Raw genomic sequence first — 7,421 nt, 5'->3', positions numbered from 1 at the left:
AATGAAGGGAAGGAGAGGGTGCCAGTGGCTGGCCAGGCTGCTTATCACACGGCACCTACTCCTATTCCCAGGCTGGGAGAGGTCTTAGACCCTGAGACCTAGACTCACCAAGCTTGAGGATTCCATGGATAGACTTCTGCAGTGGGCCTTGAGAAACATCACACTCTAGAAACGAAATGAGACCTGCTGGGTGAGGAAACCTCTGCAATACTAGGAACTTACCCGACGGGTCGCGGCGGTGAAAGCGCCGAACCCTAGCCACTAGACCACCAGCGGGCTGAGAGCCAACTTTTTTAAATGAACAAGGTCATCTGAAATGAGTATGTGCTACTTCCGCCGCCGGTACGGAGACCCCCCCCCACACACACACAGAACGGTACCCGAAGAACGTTCCCTCCTTGCTTTCTCCAAAAGCTGAGCCCGACACGAAAGGCCGAGCGCGCTCCGGGACAGTGGACGCTCCCGCGAGGCCCGCCATGTCCGACAAGTCCCGAGTCCCAGTCGCACCTGAGATCTGCCCTGGAGTCGCGCCCTTGCGGGGCGGGCCGCGCGTGCAGAGAAGGTCGTCAGGGCCGAAGCAGTAGAGACGGCACGGGAGGCGCCTGGGGTCAGATCTCGGGATCCCCAACATCATAAAAGACTCCTGGTGAATGCAGAAACTGGGACGGCTGGATGGAAAATGCTTTGAAACAAGGATTCGCGCGCACACCTGGATCCCGGGTCTTCCCCCCTACCACCTGCTGCGCCGCCTGCCCTTTCCCCGCCTTAGGTCGTGCCAGCTCCCGCCTTCCCTCTGCTCGGGCCCAGAGATGGCTCTGGCACAGCGTTTTCCTCAGACCCCACATCCAATTACTTAGAACTTCGTGTTTTCGTCTCGGTGAAATGTGGACTTTTCCTACACAATCCCTCCTTTTCGCGACTCTGAATTTGGGCAAACGAGTCTCCCGATAAAGGCGGGGAAATCAGTTTAACGCGCGACTCCCTCACCTTGAACCTCGGATCGTGGGGGTGGGCCGCCGTTGCGCTTTCTCCTGGGCTCCGTCCCTCTTCCGGGCGCGTCCTCCAGGGCAGGCGCAGGGCCGGGGCCCCTGGGCGCGCTCCTCTCGCCGGGTCTGGAGCCCCGCGCGCCTTCCGCTGGGGCTGCAGGGAAGCTCCGTGGGCCGCCTTGTAGGGTTTGCGGAGCCCAGCGCAGCGCGCCTGTGTGTTTGTGGCCCCTCCCTCGGGCGCCGCTGTCCTTCCGCCCCTGTCGGAGAAAGGACCACTGCCCCCTCATCCTGCCCACGTGGGACCGCGGCGGGCCGGACGCGACCGAAAGACAGAGGATCCCTTCCTCTGACTCGGCGTGGGAGGTGAAAACTCGTACTTAGAGGGAGGAAAGAAGAGGGGTGGAATCTCATGAAATGTCCTGACCCAAAGCTCTTTGGGGACTCAGTCCTCCGGCGCCGGGGAGGATGGCGCCGTCCAGTCGCACCCTCGATGCATCTCGAGCCAAAGCAGGACAAGGCAGAGCACCGCCTTGGGGGTCTCGCGAGCGAGCTGCCCGCGTCTTCCTCAGGGTCGGAGCGCTTGAACTTCAGGTGTGAAGGAAACGCGGTGAGCACCTCACCAAGACAGGAAGAAAAGCATCCGCAGGAGACAATGGCACGTCTTCCTCCAAACTTACAAAGTTTTACTTCTAAAGGAAATGAGGGAGAGGGAGGGAGAGGGAGAGGGAGAGACAGAGACAGAGACAGAGACAGAGACAGAGACAGAGACAGAGACAGAGACAGAGAACTGCATTAAAGTCTCTCAGCAAAGAGAATCGCTTTCTGCCGGCGGGCCGTGGGCTGCGAGGTTGATCTCAAAACCCCTCCAGGCACCGGCCTTCTGTGAAAACCGCCTTTACCTCCTCGTCCGCGTCCTAGGTTAAGCCTCGCACTCCACCACCTGTTAAACAGGAAAATTACACAAGGCAAATGAAAGAAGTTTCGGGCGTTGTAAAAGCTAACACAAAACTGTCCTTCAAGCAGAATCTCAACGGAGGAGGGAGGGATGAGCAACGGCGAGGTGTGCGCGGCCTGCGCCTGGGTGGTCCACGGATTTCCGTCCACGGATTTCCGCGGGGCCTGATGTCCAGACGAATTCAGGACAGACCGGGAAGCATGGCTTGGACGCGCTGATGTTCGATATTTTCTAACAGCCAAACGGCCTGAGACGTCAGCCTGTGCTACGCTTCCTGCTGAACGTGAAAGTGGGGTGAAACTATTGGGCTTAAATTAGACGAGTAGAACCAGCGGCGGCGGCAGGAGCGCGTGGAAACCCCTCTGCCCGCGAGGACGCGCGGGAGGCGCGGCGAGGAAAGTGCTTGAGAGGTAGGAGCTCTCGGGTCAGGCGCACTCGGAGCGGAGCGGAGGGCGGGCCCTAGGGTTCCGGGGTGGATTCGAAGCACTGCTCAGTTCCCAGAGCCGAGACGCTGACCGCCGGCGGTGGGAAAAGAGAGAGCGAGGTTCGCAGACCAGAGGTGCGGCGTCTGCGCTGCTGGGCGGCGGGGTCACCTGCGGCTTAGACGCACCTACCCCCCCCCCCCCCGATCCCGCGGCTTCCGGCAGCTGTGGAGTCAGCGGGGCAGACCCCTGGACTAGGGCGCTTAGTTGTGGAACTGGAGACCCGGCGTTGGGTGTGGGGTCCCGAAGCCAGAGTGTAGGGGGCCCCAGGGACCTCGCTTTCCGGGAGGAGCTGAACCCTAAGCCAGGGCCTCTCCGAAGTCGCAGCCTCCTTGCCTGAGGGATCGCCTGTGCTCCCTGAGTCCGTTTTCTTTCAAAAATGTTGGTGGCCTTCTTGAACAAACTGATGTGCCTAAACAGCTTCTCCATTCACTTGTAAAAATAGATCTGTCTGTGTACCATCTTGGTCTCCCCCCCCCCCCCGATTTTATTAAATTTCAGAACAGCACTCTAGGCCGCTTTAGTCTCAGTGTGAGATTCCCTGTGACTATCTGGAAGGAAAACAGAGCCAAGACCTCTGGTCTTAAATATATAGGAATTTCCTTTCTTTAGTCTTCAGGAGTAATATGTAAAAACAAGTAGGGGTCTAATCTCCTAGAAGGTAGGCATTTCTATCCTTGAAGAGAATATGTCCTCAGAGTACTAGCACTTTTAGAGGAAAAGCCAAGGTATATAGGGTGTGTGGCCATCCCATCAGTGGAGCATGAGAGAATGGCATATCATTGTGGGAAGAAAAAAAGAGTTTGGGGAACTCCCATTGCTACCGCTTTTTGTGAGATGTTGATCTGTGCTCCCTGAGCTTGACTTTTAAAAGAATTACTCCGGCAGCTCAAGTAGTATTCTTGGATGGTCTTGCTGTTCTTATTTCTCCTTATGTTGTGTGTGTGTGTGTGTGTGTGTGTGTGTGTGTGTGTGTGTGTGTGTGAGAGAGAGAGAGAGAGAGAGAGAGAGAGAGAGAGAGAGAGAGAGAGAGAGAGAGTGGCCATGGGTTTTCATTTGTAACTCCATCTGTTTAGGAGAGTGGGCTCTCCACAAGGGAACCTGCTGTGAACTTCACTGCAGCAAGAATGTAGAGAGAAATGGGACTTACTCCACTAAGGCTCTCATCTCACACCTTAAGGAGAAGAAGGAGATTTCTAGGAAAACTGGGCTAAATTTTCTTTATTCTCCATCGTTTTAATAAGACAAGTTGTTTGGCTTTCCTATTCTGACCTATGTTATGTTCTGTTATAATGTGCCCCCAAAGAAAAGAGGCCAATCAGTGTCTGTATATTTTATTCCTTGATTCCTCTCAGTTTCTTCTTGATTTTCGGCATTTGTCAAATTCCTAATTTGAATATGGGTTAGCAAATTTAAACTTCATGTTTGTACCTACCCAGGGGACTCCCCAGATTTTGAACTTGAGTTAGACTAAGAGGAATCCATGAGTTGTTATCTGGCCAGACTTAAGTAGATTCTATTTTCTTGGTTCTCCCTCTACGTAGGACCTCTTATTTTATTGTCCCCTCTTCTAGATCAATTCTCCTTTGATTTGGATATATTGAAGTTTTGTTGAGAAGGAGGTTGAAGAGTAGATTAGTAAAATTCCAAGATCAAAATTACAGTGTGTTAGAGAGTGTGTGTGTGTGTGTGGGGGGGAAATTAGTCTCTTTTTCCCCCTACATGGGATAAAACACTGTGAAATTTAATCTTCAGCTGAAGGTCCTGCAATTCTCCTAAAATATCGTTATTTGTTTCTTTCTTTAACAAAGTTTAAGCTAGTGTCAATAAATTAAAAAGAGAAATTGCTTGCTTGTCCATTTCAGCTTTGTTTTATGCCCGTTTCATACTGTTCTCTGTGTTGTAATTTATGCTTTCAAAAGCATAAAGAGTTCAATTTAAGTAAACTGTTTAAGAATAAAGCTTTTTTTTTTTTTTTTTAAACGTTGGTGGCCAGTTGTGGCAGGAACTCAGTTTTTAATATATCTGTAGCGAAAAACAAGCAGGCGTGTGGTTTCCGTAGTGTAGTGGTTATCACGTTCGCCTAACACGCGAAAGGTCCCCGGTTCGAAACCGGGCGGAAACAAGCTTTTTCCCTGAAACCTACCTTCATGAGAAAGGGTGAATGGAATGCGTTGTGGCAGCATATGCAGCTGCATGCATTTTTATCTCCCCAAAACATAGAACTTCTTTTACTACCTGAAAGCCTACTCAGTATTAGGAACCAGGCCTCCATTCTAGGTCACTTTGGACACTAGGACTCACTTTCTCTTCTGGAGCCTAAATCTCCTCTCTGACTCACACTATGTCTTTGAAAATTGACTTTCCCTCACCTCAGCACACCTACAAAATACGCTGATTTGCCTGACAGAATAAAAGAAAACGAACCGAATTCTGCACTGGGGTGGGAGGGTTCGACCCAAAGACATGTAGATGAAGAATTTCAGGCTCTACAAATTGAGATTGTTGCGGAGGAAAAGGAGCCAGTATCCCTGCCATTATCAGAAGAGCCCCTGGACTCAGAGCAGAGATCGGACAGTAGGCAAATCAGCTCAACATTCGCTGAGAGCCAAGTCCTCACCTGACGTCAAAGGAAACCTCACCTGAGGTTCGGAAAGAGCGCATGCCTTCGGCTCTGCTGCACACAGAGCTAAAGCTAGAATAGGATGGAACACATGCCGGTTAATGTGGCCTGGCCTCAGAGCCCAAAGCGTAGCCCAGGCCAGGGGAGGGGAAGGGTGATGAGCAGCAGGCCAAGGACTGGGAGCCTCGCACAGCTGCATTCAGCCCAGGGGTGCTGGGAATCCTTTCCTTTTCTGCTCTGTCCGTCTCTGAAATCTAAGCTTTACTGTCACAATTTTCACCTGGAGGCGCCAACTTTGCAGGGGAAGAGACTCCTGCGTGTCCCTGGTGGTCTAGTGGCTAGGATTCGGCGCTTTCACCGCCGCGGCCCGGGTTCGATTCCCGGTCAGGGAAATCCCTTTTCGATGTGTCTGTCTTTTCCGGACCACTGGCGATTTACTTACTGTAAGGTCCACCTGCAGAAGATCCTCTGTGCTAAGTCCCTATTACTGGGTTGCATCAGGCTTGGTGGCTGCTGCAGGGGAAGGATAGATGTGATAAGCCCCCAGGCTGGCAGCCTTCTCCTACCCTCCACTCTTTTCTCTCTTCATCTCACAAACCTGCTCTCTCACGCTTGGAGTCTTCATTCAAAGAGAATCTGAGAGTTCTAAAAACGCATTAAGAAAAGGAAAACGTAAAGCCTTTGAAACATACACAAACTTTGAAATACCAATATCATATATCCTGTTCCTAACCGCACAATGAACATTTCCCCACCTTTGCTTTCTCACTCCTCTCCGTATGTGTGAAATGCCACACCATCTGAGAGTAACTTGCCTACATCTCAACTCAAGATCACTCGCTGCTTGGGCCTGTCGCTGTGGCTCCTTTCCTTTGGCGAGTCCCTCCAAATCAGATTCTGCGGGACTTGTCCTCCAAGGCCACAGGAAGGCTTTGTCCTCGTGAGGAGCCCCCTTGTGTCCCTTCAGGAACCTGAAATCCCATCTCTTCAGGCTGCAGAAAAGCTTCAGGAGGAGTTTTATTCAGCTCTCCCCGGACTGCAGGCCAGGAGCACCTCGTAGGAACACGACTGGGTTGTCATCCCCCAGCTGCCGCTGCCTCCGGACCCCTCCTGGCTGCCTCCGTGGGCAGCGGGGTCTTGGGTCAGCCTGAGCGCTAGAACCACCCACCTGGGGAGAGGCCCTTCAGGGAAGTGCGGCCGCCCCCTTGGCTCTTGCCTGGCTCCGTGTGCCCTGCAGGGAGCGTGAAGGATTCTGACCTGACAGAGAGCAGAACCTTTCCTGTGGTGGGAGGATGAGGGGAGTAGGTAGCAAATGCGTCAGAGGGTGGGGGAAAGTTCTCAAGGGCTTTTCAGAATTGTCGGCAAATCGGTGCTGTCACCTGGGTGACTACCCCTGTGGTAATGGTGCTTGTCCGGACCTGAGTCCAAGCAGACAGAGGCATCCTGATTTGCAGTGTAGGTTCCGTTGTGCCTTCCTCCAAAGTGGGGTAGTAACCCAGCTTCTAGTTCCAGGATCCCATTGCATGGTATCCATGTGTCCCTACCCACCCCCACCACGACCACCCCTGAAGTTTCTTTCTTGGTGATATGTAAATCAAGGGGGGAAAATTTAGCTCTAGGTAAATTGGTGGTCTTCAGTGCTAGGTTAAAGAAAATAATACTTCTAAAGACTATAGAGAATTCTAATCATTGACATGGCATAGACAGTGGGTCACGTCGCACTTCTAAAGATAACTCTTTGTATGCGTCGTCAGTTTAACAACTTATATCCTCCTGTTGCGCATAAGACTCGAGAGACAAGAAAGTGCATGTGCAGAGTAGAAATAACCGCAAAACAGTTTTTACACGCTAGTAACTGAGACGCGTCCCTGGGTGGGCTCGAACCACCAACCTTTCGGTTAACAGCCGAACGCGCTAACCGATTGCGCCACAGAGACAGCTACAGAGTGCTCGTTGTTCCTCCCTCCCCCACCACACCCCCCACAGAGAGCAAGCACTCCTTCCACTCTAAGCGGAGCCACTCGCCCTTAGCAGGACAGCTGCACGGGCTCCAAAGTCTAGGAAAACCAGAGAAATCCGCTGGAAACGCGTACATTGGTCGAGCCGGAAGGTAGAAAAGCAGCCGAAGGTCCTGGCTGAGCTTTGTTCCGCATCCGCCGCCTTGCCAGCGCCCCGGAGAGGTCTGGACCCTCGACGCCCCGGGCCTGAACCAAGCGGGCTCCCAGGGAAGCTGAATGCCGTTTGGGCTCCGCGATGGCCCCCGGTTTGCTCCACCTTCATCTGATGGTCTGCGTCGCTACCGCTGCCCTCCCCTTGCTTGCCGCGGGAGCCAAAAAGAGGGGTTTGGGAAGACTGATTGAAGGAGGAAATATACA

At 52.7% G+C, this 7,421-nt stretch overlaps 3 non-coding genes across 3 annotated transcripts; 2 read left to right on the top strand and 1 right to left on the bottom strand.

The window, feature by feature from the left end:
- The first annotated feature begins 4,475 nt into the window (after positions 1-4,475).
- On the top strand, positions 4,476-4,548 carry TRNAV-AAC (transfer RNA valine (anticodon AAC)). The gene has a single exon. It is a non-coding gene; the product is annotated as a tRNA-Val (tRNA).
- Positions 4,549-5,366: 818 nt separating this feature from the next.
- Positions 5,367-5,438, top strand: TRNAE-UUC (transfer RNA glutamic acid (anticodon UUC)). The gene has a single exon. It is a non-coding gene; the product is annotated as a tRNA-Glu (tRNA).
- Positions 5,439-6,909: 1,471 nt separating this feature from the next.
- TRNAN-GUU (transfer RNA asparagine (anticodon GUU)) lies at positions 6,910-6,983 on the bottom strand. Its single transcript has one exon. It is a non-coding gene; the product is annotated as a tRNA-Asn (tRNA).
- Positions 6,984-7,421: the final 438 nt, after the last annotated feature.

Source organism: Camelus dromedarius, chromosome 23 (genome assembly GCF_036321535.1).
Source record: "Camelus dromedarius isolate mCamDro1 chromosome 23, mCamDro1.pat, whole genome shotgun sequence".
In the NCBI taxonomy this organism is placed as follows: domain Eukaryota; kingdom Metazoa; phylum Chordata; class Mammalia; order Artiodactyla; family Camelidae; genus Camelus; species Camelus dromedarius.
The sequence above is the reverse complement of the archived record's forward strand: the minus strand, read 5'-3'. Positions and strand labels throughout refer to the sequence as shown.